The following is a 15,862-nucleotide window of genomic DNA, read 5'->3' as shown; positions in this document are numbered from 1 at the left end:
ACAGTTCTGAATGTCTTCCTAATAACGAGCAAAACAGGAAGAGGGGAGAACTTTGCTCTTCTTCTCTGGCAAGTTTTGGTGCCAGAAGCTCACTTCAAATTCATCGTCCATGTCAAATACTCTTCCTTTATCTAAAGACCTTCATTACTTATTGCCCCCTTCCCCCGCAGACTTGTGCTTCCTTTTCTTCATTCCCTCCCTGTACCCTCTGCCTCTCTCATCCTTCGTTCCCTCTCGCCTCTTATTTCTTGACCTCCCTTAGGTTGCAGAGTATCTTGAAACAGAACTAATAATTTGTTTTCGGTCATGTGTCATGTGAAATCTTAATTCCCTGAGCAGGGATCGAAACTGCACCACCTGCATTGGAGTCTTAACCGGACAAAGTCTTAAGCACTGGACTGCGAAGTAAGTCTAAGAACTAATAATTTAGCTCCTTAAACTGGATTTTCAATGTAATCTGTGGTAGACACCTGATAAGATGCATACTTGCCCTCTTTTTCTCGTCTTTTGTCTCACTACCCATCCGACAGGTGATTTTCTTTGCCTATTAGAATATATCAGCATTCCCATTTTCAATCAACGTTCTGTCAAATGATTTTTCTGTAAAACACAGTTCTTACCTTCTACTTGTCCATTTAATGTCTTTTGTCCTCTTTGACCAGCAGTTCCAGGTAAATGATCCACATACTCCTGTGGAAGGGCCTCAGAGACACTCCGCTAGAATGAATGATAACCATGAGTTGCATGAAGAGTTCCTAATCCCTTCTGAAGAAAGTACCCTACTCTTCACCCGGTTAAGACAGGTTTTGCCAAGATCCCACAGTTGCTGTGTGACAGAACCGGGATGCTGAATTCAAACACGGTGCTGCATCACCAAGCAGTGGCTGCCACAGCTAAGAGATCAGGCCCTCCTTATCTCCTTCCATAGCTGCCTCCTTCAAACAGGGCACCGTTACTTTATGTTACTTCAAGTACGGCTGCCATTAAGGTACTCTGCACCTGCTACTTAAGCTATCCAAAATGGTTTGCACTTACTAAAACATCACTAAAGCTAACTGCTGTTATTACAGCCCCACATATTCATTACTATTTCCCATGCTTTTGCTTCTCTTGAAATGTTCCTTGCAGATCAACCAGACAATCCAAATGTGGTCATACGTTCAAGCTCCAAGCACTATCTGGTCAACGTCGATGTGGTAAAAACCCACAATCGAAATGAAAACCAAAACTACAACCAAAACTACCACCTCACACCAGTCAGAATGACCATCATCCAAAAGTCTGCTACTGCTGCTGCTGCTTAGTCGCTTCAGTCGTGTCCGACTCTGTGTGACCCTATGGACTGAAGCCTGCCAGGCTCCCCTGTCCATTGGAGTCTCCAGGCAAGAATACTGGAGTGGGTTGTCATGCCCTCCTTCTCAGGGATCAAAACCAGGCCTCCCACTGAAGGCAGATTCTTTACTGCTCAGCCACAACGAGGTACCACCTCACCCTAGTCAGAATGGCCATCATCAAAAAGTCTACAACCAATGAATGCTGGAGAGGGTGTGGGGGAAAGGGAACCCTCTTGCACGGCTGGTGGGAAGGTAAATTGATACAACCACTATGGAAGACGGTATGCGGATTCCTTAAGAAACTGGGAATAAAACCGACATATGACCCAGCAATCCCACTCCTAGAAGTATACCCTGACGAAACCAAAATGGAAAAAGACACATGCACCCCGATGCTCACTGCAGGGCTATTTATGATAGCTAGGACATGGAAGAACCCTAGATGGCCATCGAACTGATGAATGGATGAAGATGTGGTGGTACATATATACAAAGGAACATGACTCAGCTGTAAAAAGGAACGCATCTGAGTCCATTCTAACATGGTGGATGAGCCTAGAGCCTACCATACATAGTGAAGTCAGTCAGAAAGAGAAATATAAATATCATATACTAACGCATATGTATGGAATCTAGAAAGATGGTACTGACGAGTTTATTTGCAGTGGAGACAGAGACAGACAGAACAGACTTAGAGACACGGGGGAAGGGGGAGAGGGGAGAAGGTGAGATGGATGGAAAGAGTAACACGGAAACTCACAATTCCATATGTAAAACAGATAGCCAAGGGGAATTTGCTCCATCACTCAGGGAACTCAAAGAGGGGCTCTGCAGCAATCTAGAAGGCTGGGATGGAGAGGAAGATTGGAGGGGGGTGGGAGGGAGGGCACATGGGTGAACCTATGACTGATTCTTGTTGATGTCTGACAGAAAACAACAAAATTCTGGAAAGCAATTATCCTTCAATGAAGAATACATTTTCTACAGCCCTATTTGAACATGCACATGGTTTACTGCTTCTTTCCCTGTAAACAGTACACTAACGACTCTAATTTCTTATCTATGTCTTCTGGAATGGCAGGTAAAGATGAAAAGAATGATCTAGATATAAACAAAGGAGTAAAACTATGATTATCCAAGGTGAAGATTTAAAAGTTTTCAAATACATTCATGATGATCAAGCAGGACTCAGTATTCACATCGGGAAAGAAAAAACAAACTAAAAAAATCAAGTAACCACGATGACTAACTTTTCGATATGGAAGAACTTACATGTTAGTTTCACATGCATAACAAAGAATTGACATGGTAATTTAACACCTATAAACACTGCAATTAATAAAGTTTCTTAAAAATAACATGGAATGTACATACTGCTAGAGATATTTTTAAAAGAAAAAATGTCTTCCACAGATAACTTTATAAACTATGGTGGTATTTTTTCTTTCCTTATGATTTTATAATAGCAAGTAGTCTATATAAGAGAAAAAGCATAAATCGTGATTTCATTCATTTAATGTATGTAATTACCCATTATTTGCTGACATTCAGAAAAAAGAAATCAGAATCTCTCCAGAGGAAAGAATATAGTTCTACATTTATTCTTTCAGATTGTTGCAGCCGAAAATTTTCTCATTTAATGAAGAGAGATTAAGAATCTCATTATGAAATGATAAATTATAATTTAGTAAAAAGAATAGATAAAATGCTTATTTATTCCCTCTTTATTTTCAGAAAGATCTAAAACACCCACCAAGATTATAGCAAACAGTCAGATAAATTAGAGAACTACATTAAGTATTCAGCATCAGACATGACTAAGCGACTGAACTGAACCGAAGTTAGAAACTGCAAGAAACAGAAGGGCCAAAAATTCTCAATTCATAATACATCTCCGAAGGCCTAAAACAGGGCTCATCTTGAATTGCCTCTAAACGGAAGTTTGGCTAGATTAAATAGAAGACATCGCTTCATTAATTTCAAAGTGAAAATTTCTTTAAAACGAGAAATCACTTCAAATTTAAATGAATATCCAGAGGGAACTATATTCAAAAAACATATATACGTACACAAGTATAAGCAAATCACATTGCTGTACACCTGAAACTTACACAGTATTTCAAACTGACTACACGTCAACTGAAGGAAAAATCAAGAACCACCACCACCGTCGAAAACAGCCACCAAAATAAATAAGGAACACACTTCCTTTCAGTTCGTCATAAAAATCAGCTATATGTCATTCAAAAGAGTATGTGCATTGTTTTGTCATGACCTCACTTTCTCTTAAGTTGAACTGAAATATAGTCTCGCATATTTATAATATAGAGTTCCTGGTCTGACTTACCCCCACTATTTCTGTTGTGTTTGTATAATAATCTGCCTCATCGTCACCCTCATTCCATCTTATATTCATCTCGTCCTTCTTAAAGGAATTCTTCCCCTTCATCCTCCTCCCCATCTTCATATTCATCTAGTTGTTTTTCCTCAGTGCTTTGTAATTCTTTCCTTTCAGGATGGCAGACTTAGTACGCCAATATTTATAAATCTGAATCATGCACATGTGTGGCTCTTATTATCACACCACTTCATATCGTGACTTTGAGGGCTTCTGTTTCTGTGGTGGGATCCTTTTTTTCATCATAAGGATCAGGGGAATGGTATGTGAAAAAGTACAGGGAAAGAAGGGTTACAAACAGAACAACGTACCTTTGTACGACTGAGGCCTGCTACAGACTTGAGAAGTTTTGGAACAGGCTCAGGCGATGGGAAGGCAGGATGACAGATGCCCTCAATCCAGGGTGATGGTTTGAGAAATGTTTCAACCACATCTTCAATGTTACTATCGGAATTATTGTCCCCAGACAAAGTTGCACTCTCCGGTCTCAAAATGCCACATTTTGCTTCTACTACAGTGAAAACAGGAGAGCGTACATGAGAACATGTATCATTTCAAATCAGGGAAGAACAACAGGAGGACAATCTTCAAATGACTTACTGTTTCTCTTTGACTGCTGAGAAGGCTTCACTGGCTTTGTTAACTTTGATTTCACGACATGCTGGAGAAGAAAGTAAGAGCTTGAAGACTATAACAAGTATCAACCTAAATAAAAGAATTATAACATCCCCCATTCTTCTAGGATCTAACACAAAGAGCACAGGCTCTGGAGTCATTCAGATGTGGATTCAAACCCCACTTCTGCCACTGACTGACCTTCTCATGGGGAAAGGATTACAACAGATGACATCAGGAGCCGCTGATGTTCCTCTCCTTACACTTAATTGACTGCTATGCAAATACTATGACACCCGCTAGATTACTTTCTCTACCAAAATGTTCTAGAGTAATAATTTATCCACGGTAGTTTGAGCACTACTGAAAAACTAAGACATTTGAATTGCTACATTTTGAAATTTGCTTCCACGATTAATATGTATATGAATTATCACTTGGGAAGGGAAAATATGAAAGCTTAGGTTTTAGCAGAACCTTACTTAGATGGGCTAGAACTGCAAACAGGAGAAGCTACTTCTATTCTGTTTGTCAAACAGCTAGGGACAAATGAAACAGGGAAAAATATTCAGCTGCTTCTAAGAAACAGGAAAAAAAAAAACAAGGTTAAAGCAGCAGGGCAAGGATCATGAATGAAAGCCACAAACACTCTAAACAGAAACCCATAAGCAGACTGTTCACAAGAGAGGCAGAGAGAGATGGACTGAAAGAACAGACCCCGAAGAAATGTGTTCTGCAAGGAAAAATCAGGTTAACAGTAAATATTAAAAAAAAAAAAAAAATTAAGAAAAGGTAGAGGAGGAAGAAGAAAGTAAAAAGTGAGATATTCCTAGTCAAGAACAAATTTTACGGAAAGAAAACATAAGTATTATAATAAAGTATGTGGAGAAACACATATATTTAGAATTTATATATGAGAGATCGGTAATAAATCAGTATTCTTAAGGATATATGATGAGCAAAACTTCTGTTTCATACGATTTTATTAATATATTTTCATGGATCTGCAGGTTCTTCAAATTTTATGAAAATATCAACATCAGTTCAGTTCAGTTGCTCAGCTGTATGCGACTCTGCGACCCCATGGACTGCAACACGCCAGGCTTCCCTGTCCATCACCAACTCCTAGAGGTTTTACAAACTCATGTCCATTGAGTCGGTGATGCCATCCAACCATCTCATCCTCTGTTGTCCCCTTCTCCTCCCGCCTTCAAACTTTCCCAGAATCAGTATTTTCCAATGAGTCGGTTCTTCGCATCAGATGGCCAAAGTATTGGAGCTTCAGCTTCAGCATCAGTCCTTGCAATGAATATTCAGGGCTGATTTCTTTTCGGATGGACTGGTTGGATCTCCTTGCAGTCCAAGGGACTCTCGAGAGTCTTCTCCAACACAATTCAAAAGCATCAATTCTTTGGCACTCAGCCTTCTTTTTATAGTCCAACTCTCACATCCGTACATGACTACTGGACAACCATAGCTTAGATGAGACAGAACTTTGCTGGCAACGTAATGTCCCTGCTTCTCAATATGCTGTCTAGGTTGGTCATAGCTTCTCATCCAAGGAGCAAGCGTCTTCTAATTTCATGGGTGCAGTCACCATCTGCAGTGATTTTGAAGCCCCAAAAAACAGTCTGTCACTGTTTCCATTATTTCCCTGTCTCTTTGCCACAAAGTGATGGGACCAGATGCCATGATCTTAGTTTTCTGAATGCTGAGTTATAAGTCAACTTTTTCACTCTCCTCTTTCACTTTCATCAAGAGGCTCCTTAGTTCCTCTTCAATTTCTGCCATCACGGTGGTGTCAACTGCGTATCTGAGTTTATTGATATTTCTTCTCGCTATCTTGATTCCAGCTTGTGCTTCATCCAGCCAGGCATTTCGCATGATGTACTCTGCATATAAGTTAAATAAACAGGGGGACAATTTCCATCCTTGCTGTGCTCCTTTCCTGATTGGGAGCAAGGCTGTTGCTCTGTGTCCAGTTCTAACTGTTGCTTCTTGTCCTGTATACAGATTTCTCAGGAGGCGGGTCAGGTGGTCTGGTATTCCCATCTCTTGAAGAACTTTCTACAGTTTGTTGTGATCCACAGAGTCAAATGGTTTGGCACAGTCAATAAAGCACAAGTAGATAATTTTCTGGAACTCGCTTGTTTTTTCTACCATCTAGAGGATGCTGGCAATTTGATCTCTGGTTCCTCTGCCTTTTCTAAATCCAGCTTGAACATCTGGAATTTCATGGTTCATGTACTCTTGAAGTCTGGCTAGGGGAATTTTGAGCATTACTTTGCTAGCATTTGAGATGAGTGCAATTATGTGGTAGTTTGAACATTCTTTGGCATTGCCTTTTGTTGGGATTGGAATGAAAACTGACCTTTTCAGTCCTGGGGCCACTGCTGAGTTATCCAGATTTACTGGCATACTGAGTGCAGCCTTTCACAGCATCATCTTTTAGGATTTGGAATAGCTCAGCTGCCATTCCGTCACCTCCACTAGCTTTGTTCGTAGTGATGCTTCCTAAGGCCCACTTGACTTCGCATTCCAGGATGTTTGGCTCCAAGTGAGGGGTCACACCATCCTCGTTATCTGTATCATGAAGGTCTGTTTGGTAGAGTTCTATGTATTCTTGCCACCTCATCTTAATGTAGTCTGCTTCAGTTAGGTCCCCACCATTTCGTCCTTTATGGTGCCCATCTTTGCATGAAATGTTCCCAGGGTATCTCTCATTTTCTTGAAGAGATCTCTAGTCTTTCATCACTGAGAAAGGCTTTCTTACCTCTCCTTGATCTTCTTTGGAACTCTGCATTCAAATGCTATCTTTCCTTCTCTCCTTTGCTTTTGGCTTCTCTTCTTTTCTCAGCTATTTGGAAGGCTTAATCAGACAACCATTTTGCCTTTTTGCATTTCTTTTTCTCCGGGATGGTCTTGATCACTGCCTCCTGTACAATGTCACGAATCTCCATCCATAGTTCTTCACGCACTCTGTTTATCAAATCTAATCCCTTGAATCTGTCACTTCCACTGTCTAATCATAAGAGTAAATACTACACGAAACTAAATTCAGAGCAGGTAAACTAATTTCACAACCGAACTCTTTACCTTGGTTTTAAAATCTACGACTTCATCGTCTGATGTAGGCCCTAAATCGACACCAGGTTTGCTGGGAAACCTCTAAAGCAAAAGCATACAATAAAAATGAATGAGTTCATTTCTTTGAACAAAAGAAAAAAAAAAAAAAAAACAAGTGAAAGTTTGTCTATTAAATGAACTTTCTTGACTTGAACAAAATTTGGCCTGTTTTATACAGCTTTTTTAAAAAAATTTTTAAAGATTTTTTGATGTGGATCTCTTTGAAAGTCTTTACTGAATGAGTTCCAATGGTGCTTCTAGTTTATATTTTGGCTGTCTGACCCCGAAGCCGGTGAGATCTTAGCTTCCCCGACCGAGTATTGAACCCACAGTGCCTACATTGGAAGATGTCTTACTAACCATCTTAACCACTGCGCCCCCAGGGACGTCTCCAAAAAAGTTTGTCGTTACCTATTTCTGCTTCCATCTTTCCCAAACTATGAAATATCTAGTTAACACTCATTCTTAGTTTCCATAACAGAGTGACAGCCAACATATCAGCAGAGCCTAAAACCCATTTGTTTTCACCAAAAGTTCTAATAGCTGAATGAAAATCCAATTGATGGATTGAAATAATTCTTGTTTGCCCAAACTGGAATAAACCTGATGACTGAAAACAAAGCGGAAGAATAGGCTTTTCCTTCTTTAGTGTCTGTTCAAGGTTCAGAGACGAATCTGAGTCCGTCCAAAATGGGAGACTTGGTCCGTCAGCAGGGATACCACTTATTGAGATGGCACCACTTCTCTCCTTTACTCTAAGAGAGAGTACAGGTAGTTTCCCCACAATGTCGAAACTTAAAATGTATACCAATCAAAGAAGTAATTTATATCTTTAACTTATACGCTACATGGGTACTTCTCAGTCTCTGCTGAGGGCCACGGGAGTGGACGTGGGAGCCAGGAAGGCCAATTGTCAAATCACAGGTCAACTCATTTTAACCAGGGTCAATTCATTAACCTCCTGAAACCACAGTTACCTAATGAAGTAAAAGTAGGACACAGCTACTTTACAAAGCTACTGTGATGACTCTGCTGCTGCTGCTAAGCCGCTTCAGTCATGTCCGACTCTGTGCGACCCCATAGACGGCAGCCCACCAGGCTCCCCCGTCCCTGGAATTCTCCAGGCAAGAACACTGGAGTGGGTTGCCATTGCCTTCTCCAAAGCATGAAAGTGAAAAGGAAAAGTGAAGTCGCTCAGTCGTGTCCAACTCTTCACGACCCCATGGACTGCAGCCTACTGGGCTCCTCCAGCCATGGGATTTTCCTGGCAAGAGTACTGGAGTGGGGGGACATCGCCTTCTCCGGTGATGATTCTATGAGGTCACAGATGTTAAGCACGTAATGCAGTGTCTAACCCACAGTAGAACACTCAACAAACATTAGTTTCTCTTCTCCATGTTCCCTTAGTTAAACATATAATTGAAAACATCCATAAAATCCTACCTCCTTAAACAGTCTTCTTCCAAACTCTTATCCACTATTAAAGAAAAAAGCAAGATACATTTTAAATCAACAGAAGAAAACTACACACTATTAAAACCTCAAGACTGAGGCTTTGTTTGAAAGTATTCCCTTCAAACCACACCTGGAGGCCACACTAGAGGAAGTGAACATTGGTTGTACTATACTCGCAGGCCACTAATGCCTAAGAACCACTCCTCCCCTTTATAGTCGTCAAATGCAAACCAAAAAAAAAAAAAAAAAACAAAGAAAGAACTGCTGTTGACAACGGCCATAATCCTAACCAAACTCCAGGAGACTAACAGAAAATGATGCTATACCATTAACAGAATCAACACTATAAGCTGACAATAGCACACTTCAACAGCACCGTGTTTCTGGACTTCCATCGCCTAGAGTACTGAACAGAGACTGTAGGTGTCTTGCTGGAACATGACAACGTCTCTGGCTCTTCAGTTCAGGATGAAAACGCCCCATCACAGGGAAGCTTGGTCTACAGGCACTGAACTTCAGAGTGCGGTAAAACACGGGAAACAAAAGTCTTCTCTTCCTGACCCTCTTTCCAAAGGCAAGAGAAGTATGAACAATGTAGTCATTCCAGGCTTAGAAAGGATAATCTCTTGAAAGGGAGGTGGGGGAGGGCAAAGAGGTGAAGGGGGTCAACTCAGTGGTGAGAATGGGGACTAGACCTGCAGTGTTGAGCATGCAGTAGGGTACACAGAAGCTGGACTTTTTAAAGAAGTTCCATATATATATATATATGCATATACACACTAATATGTTTAAAAAGACTCTCTTGAGACTCTCTCCTTCCATTGCTCAAGAGTATCTGGGCCACACAGAACAGGATGGGCCACAGAGTACTGTGTGCTAGTGAGGGACATCATTATATCAATCCTCCCCATTATATGGCAAATTTTGATAGAAATCATGCTTTTTCACCTTGGAAGGCATACATCATCACATCCTACGCTGACGAACAAGGGGAGAGAGGGAAGGAGAGAGGGAAGGAGGGAGGGAGCCACGGACTCCGGTGCTATTGGACAACGTTTCCCAGGGGTCGTCATGATCTGATGCTGGAGGGATGACTCACAGGCAGTCACTCAACGGGGAGAGGAGCACTGCAAGCTTGAGCATGGAGGGCAGGGGCAGTGATTTTGAAATGTTTGCACCCTGTGACATCAGAACAATGCCGAGTACATAAAAGACACCTGCAAGTTATCTGTTTAGTGAACAAATGAACAAATAAGTGTGCTTTCTTTGAAAATTTTGTTTAGAAAAATACAGAAATTAACCAGAGAAAACTCTGTTCTATTCTGAGCGTACTGAAGACCAAGACATTGTCATCTCTGCATCTCCTCTGACTAGTATGTTAAACCAGCCTACAGTTCTCTGATGGATGCTTTTGTTGTTCAGTCACCAAGTCGTGTCTGCCCCTTGTGACCCCAGGGACTACAGTTCACCAGGCCCTTCTGTCCATGGGATTTCCCAGGCAAGAGTACTGAAGTGGGTTGCCGTTTCTTTCTCCAGGGGATCTTCCCGACACAGGGATCAAACCGTATCTCCTGCACTGGCTGGGGGATTCTTTACCACTGAGCCACCTGGGAAGCCCCCTTGGATTAGATAGAGGTCGACTCATTTAAAGGTATCCTTGGATACCCTGTACAATGTGCTAGAGGCCACACACAGTGGACCTAATGCTGTTTCTGTGAATGCAAAGTACTTTTGTGTTTTATTAGAATGTGCAGAGTCCCAAGTTGTTCTATTTGAATATCTATTATGATAACCTTTTAACTGGTGGCAAGAGAACATCTTGTTCTTACAAAATTATACTGTCATGACAATTGTCCAACACACAAAAGAAAATATCTGGTCCTAATGAAGTCAACCGATCTCACTCTCTCGGGATCTGTAAGGAATGAAGTTGGTAATCTAGACGAGCTTGGTACAACACTAGGCAAAATAACTGCTTCTCAACCAGGCATTGCTTTTCTGCCTTCTGTACTATTGGCAGGTATCGTTCAGAAATAATCTCTCATTACTATGCTGCACACGGGCTCAGCTTTGCAGTTAGTTATGGTGGATCATTTCTTATCCTACCAGGAAGGGGTTATTCAGGTTCCCAGTTTTAATGAGGGTAACGATTTTAGTGAGACTAATCACTACACAGTAACTACTACCTATTTATTCACTAAACGCAAACCATTACTAAAAATGAAAGGTCCCTTTCATAAGAAGTCCAATCTGCTATATATACTATGATTCTAGATGAAATATACATTATACTCACTTAATTTGTTTTCTTCTGATTTAGACAAAGATCTAATGTAGGACTTTGGGGCCATATTAAATAGATGGATTTCTTTTCAGACAATACTGTCCTTGATGTTAAATCACCTACAATTAACTTCTTAAAGAATTCTGAATACTAGAGTATAAAGAAATTACTTGAAAAAATAAAATACGCATGGAATTTACACTAATGTTTTCATAGTTCTTTCATTATTGAAACTTCCTCATTCCTACTTTATCTATGGGAAATCACCAAGAGTAATTTGGTATCAGATGACGTACCTGGATCACTATTTTCAGGAGAAGTTTTAGGTCTCTTTTCCTTATAATCAGAAATCAGTTGGCGAAAGCTATGTATGAAAAATGTGATAAATAATATTTTAACACTGATATGAAAAACAACTACCAAATTCTTAGATCATTTCAGACAATATCAGAGATAATATCAAAACTTCAATTGTCCCATACACTTCAAGTTTCTAAGTTCTATAAACTTTTATTTAGCATGTAGTAAAGAAGAAAGTAAAGGTATATTGTCACCCTGCTTATTTCACTTACATGCAGAGGCCATTATGAGAAACGCTGGGCTGGAATCAAGATTGCCGGGAGAAATATCAATAACCTCAGATATGCAGATGACACCACCTTATGGCAGAAAGTGAAGAAGAACTAAAAAGCCTCTTGATGAAAGGGAAAGAGGAGAATGAAAAAGTTGGCTTAAAGCTCAACATTCAGAAAACTAAGATCATGGTATCTGGTCCCATCACTTCATGACAAATAGATGGGGAAACAGTGGAAACGGTGACTGACTTTGCTTTTTGGGCTCCAAAATCACTGCAGATGGTGACTGCAGCCATGAAATTAAAAGACGCTTACTCCTTGAAAGGAAAGTTATGACCAACTTAGCATATTAAAAAGCTGAGACATTGCTTTGTCAAAAAAGGTCCATCTAGTCAAGGCTATGGTTTTTCCAGTAGTCATGTATGTATGTGAGAGTTGGACTATAAAGAAAGCTGAGCACCGAAGAATTGATGCTTTGGAACTGTGGTGTTAGAGAAGACTCTTGAGGGTCCCTTGGACTGCAAGGTGATCCAACCAGTCCATCCTAAAGGAAATCAGTCCTGGGCGTTCATTGGAAGGACTGAAGTTGAAGTTGAAACTCCAATAGTTTGGCCACCTGATGCGAAGAGCGGACTCATTTGAAAAGAGCCTGATGTTGGGAAAGATTGAAGGCAGGAGGAGAAAGGGACGACAGAGGATGAGATGGTTGGATGGCATCAACGACTCAGTGGACATGATTTTGGGTAAACTTTGGGAGTTGGTGACGGACAGGGAGGCCCGGCGTGCTGCAGTTCATGGAGTCGCAAAGAGTCGAACATGACTGAGCAACTGAACTGAACTGAAAGCAGAAAGAAAAGGCAGATGAAGCAGTCATGAACTCGGGGCAGGACAGCTCCAATAATTAGCTAGAGTCAGTTTGGCTACGAAACATCTCTCGAGCTTGCACATCCCAGCTCTATAACCAGCTGCTCTTTGTTCCCGGAGGAGCTGTTTCTCTGCAGTTCACATTCTTCCTCTACAAACTGGGATATTACCACCTTATTTCAGAAGAGAATTAATAGGATTTAATGAGATCATATACCCCCAAAATGCTTGCAGGAACAGTCAAAGAATGGGATAATTTGTTCCTGAATGTTACTGCTGGAACGACTTTCGAATTCCAAGCGAATCCCAATGTGTGCTTTTTCATACGTTTAACGTTCAAGTGTTGCATGAAACTGTTATTAATTCTGGTGACTGGCTGTTCTTTGTGGTTTGCAATTTAGGGAATCTCAGCTCTTATATAACGTGTACCTACATTTATTTATAACATGAATTCACTACATTAGAGAACGGAATGATCCCCCACTATTGCAGCTAATGACACCAAAAGCAAAAAACTAATCACAATCAAGACCTGGCCTGGACCACTACTCTTCCTTCTCTACCTACTCAAACTCTGAACCAGCAGATCTTTCTGACAATGATGTTTAGTCACTCTTACAGTGGATACTGGCAATTTCTCGACAGGGCTTACCTCTCTGAATTCCAACTATCTTACTTGAGATTTAGGGATTTCTGCTGAATGGGTTCCTTATGGGGCAGATTCTGAAAACATTTAAGGTGGAGGCAGATAGGAATCCATTGGAAGATTTTCATGATTACAGGAAATAGATCCCATGAAGGGCCAAGCATAATTAGGGAATCTGAGGCAAGCCGGCACCCACTACTCTGGGAAGGATGACAGGGAACCTGTGACCTAAGAAAAGGTGCCCCCACACGACAGAAAGCCGCCTTGAGGTTCAAGTCTAGATACAAAGGAGAAAGGGAAGTCTGCTCAACCCCTGCAGGAGCATTTGACCCTCTCTGACAGCCGAAAATGGTCCCCACTGCCATCTGCTAGCAGAAAAGATAAACAAGAGCCTCAAGGGCACCTCATCGTGAAGATCTAGGCTTACGCGTGGGCTCCATATAAGGTCTCTGAGTGAAGGGGGAAGCCAGGAGGCCCAGCTGCCCAAACTGCGTGCTGGTGCTTTGTTTGCTACAGCGACTGAGCGACAAGCACAGCACACGTGTGAGAACAAAAAGCTCTCACTCTGGAGTCGACGTGTGCATCACCTTAAAGGCTGGGGAACCTGGACCCGCAGGGGCGGCCTGGGAGCAAAGGTCAGCCGTGAGCCCACTGCAGGATGAGTTTTTCTTTCCTTTGAAAATGATTTTATTAAAGGTCTTTATAGAGCTACATCCAGACTCCAGATCCAGCTGCCAAGCAGACCCTGTCAAGACCAGCTGGAGCAGCAGCGCTGCAGCAGCAGAATCAATGCGAGCGGCAGAATGAGGAGAAAGAACTATTTTCTCCCTTCCAAATGACTTCCGGAAGAGGACCGTCTCCTTGATCTTAGGGAGTCCGCCGGGTTCTTGGAAAATTCAAGGGGAAGCCTAGAGAGAGGCAAGTCCTCAAGGGAAAACACAGGATTTGCTGCTGAACTAAATCTTTCCAGACCCAAAGAACTAGTTAGAAATACCACAACCGTGACACTGTTCATACGCCATACCAAGAGGTCAGACTTGGAATGAAATGGCTCATGTCAAGCTTTCTCAGGATCAAGGTCTAACTGTCCTGAGATAAAGCACTCCAAGCACACAGCCAAGAGTCACTAATTGGCCTTTGCGTGGCTTTTAGCTCTTGAGGGGGAATATCTCTCCACCATTCTCCAAACTGCCTGCACCAAACTGGACTCTCACCGGTCATGTAGGATGTAACAGGTAAAATTACTTTTAGCTGCACTTTAGTGAGAACTGGCATTTTAATGTGAACACTTACATATTAAAACCACTAGTAACAGCATATCCTTCTGCAGTCCATCCAAAAACATCTTGGGAAAAGATGTCAGCGCCTTGCTGAAGAAGCAATCTGATGACATTTGCTGATTCATACTTGACAGCAAGCATGAGGGCTGTTCTAAAACAACAGAGATGACTTCAGCCTTAAGAAGTTGAGTTAACTTACTTAAACAGTTAATTTTGCTTTACCAAGTGAACGTCTTGCCCTTTCATGAAGAGCTGACCATTCACAGGCTCAAGTGTTCATCTTTGTAAATTACCTCCAAGGCTAAAATGAAGGGACGGCAAAGAAGCCTCCTGTCCCACTGGGATGCCAGGTAGCACCACTTACTATTTCAAAAGTCCCTGGTGGGCCAGTGGGTAAGACTCCAGGCTCCCAATGCAGGAGGCCTAGGTTACATCCCTGGTCAGGGAACTTGATCCCATATGCTGCAACTAAGAGTTCCCACAACTAGGACCCCACACAGCCAAATAAATAAATGTTTTTTTAAAAATAATAAGAAAGTCCCTGATGGACAAGAAACGATGCTGAAGTCACTCATCTGAGGCAGGTGACAAGGAATGAATTCCCCATTTCCTCCTTAGTCTGACATATTCGGCTTCAAAGTCAGCTAGAGCTTGGGTTAAGGAAAGGCTACTTGCAGGCTTAAACCAAAAATATTGATAATAATGGGAGTAAAAATAGTCACGGTGGCAGGTAATGGTGTGGACAAGCATGTGCTAGGCACTTAAAATGAAATACTATATATAAAATCTTTCTCACACACGGGCACCTTTGAAAGACGCAGTACTATTTGCCTTTCATATCAGGAAACTTATTTGCTGATGAGAAATAACCCTAATCAATTCCTAGGAATTGAACCTAGTCTGAATCTAAAGCCCATCATTTGCGTCTGTATCGTCCAGCTCTGACTTGTCTTTGTTAAAGGAACTGTTTATCCAATCAAAGCTATCTTTCTTCTTCTACCTGTATTAAAAACTATCCGAGACAGCAGAAGAGACATAGGTGTATAGAACAGTCTTTGGGACTCTGTGGGAGAGGGTGAAGGTGGGATGATTTGGGAGAATGGCATTGTAGCATATATATTTTCATATGTGAAATGAATCATCAGTCCAGGTTCGACGAATGATACAGGATGCTTGGGGCTGGTGCACGGGGATGACCTGGAGGGAGGATATGGGGAAGAGGGAGGTGGGAGGGGGGTTCAAGAAGGGGAACACATGTACACCCGGGGCGGATTCGTGTCAATGT

General features: G+C 41.6%; 1 protein-coding gene across 1 annotated transcript in view; it reads right to left on the bottom strand.

Moving 5' to 3' along the window:
• Positions 1-15,862, bottom strand: part of LOC129538938 (ankyrin repeat domain-containing protein 26-like) — a 129,760-nt gene that overhangs the window by 72,599 nt on the left and 41,299 nt on the right. Inside the window, 4 exon segments of the mRNA XM_088827883.1 lie at positions 621-717; positions 4,044-4,243; positions 4,333-4,393; positions 11,509-11,576. The gene's annotated coding sequence lies outside the window, so the exon portion shown is untranslated.

Source organism: Moschus berezovskii, chromosome 19 (genome assembly GCF_049115385.1).
Source record: "Moschus berezovskii isolate FMDL1 chromosome 19, NW_MosBer_1.0, whole genome shotgun sequence".
Lineage (NCBI taxonomy): Eukaryota > Metazoa > Chordata > Mammalia > Artiodactyla > Moschidae > Moschus > Moschus berezovskii.
Note: the sequence above shows the minus strand (reverse complement) of the source record. Positions and strands in the feature narration are given on the sequence as shown.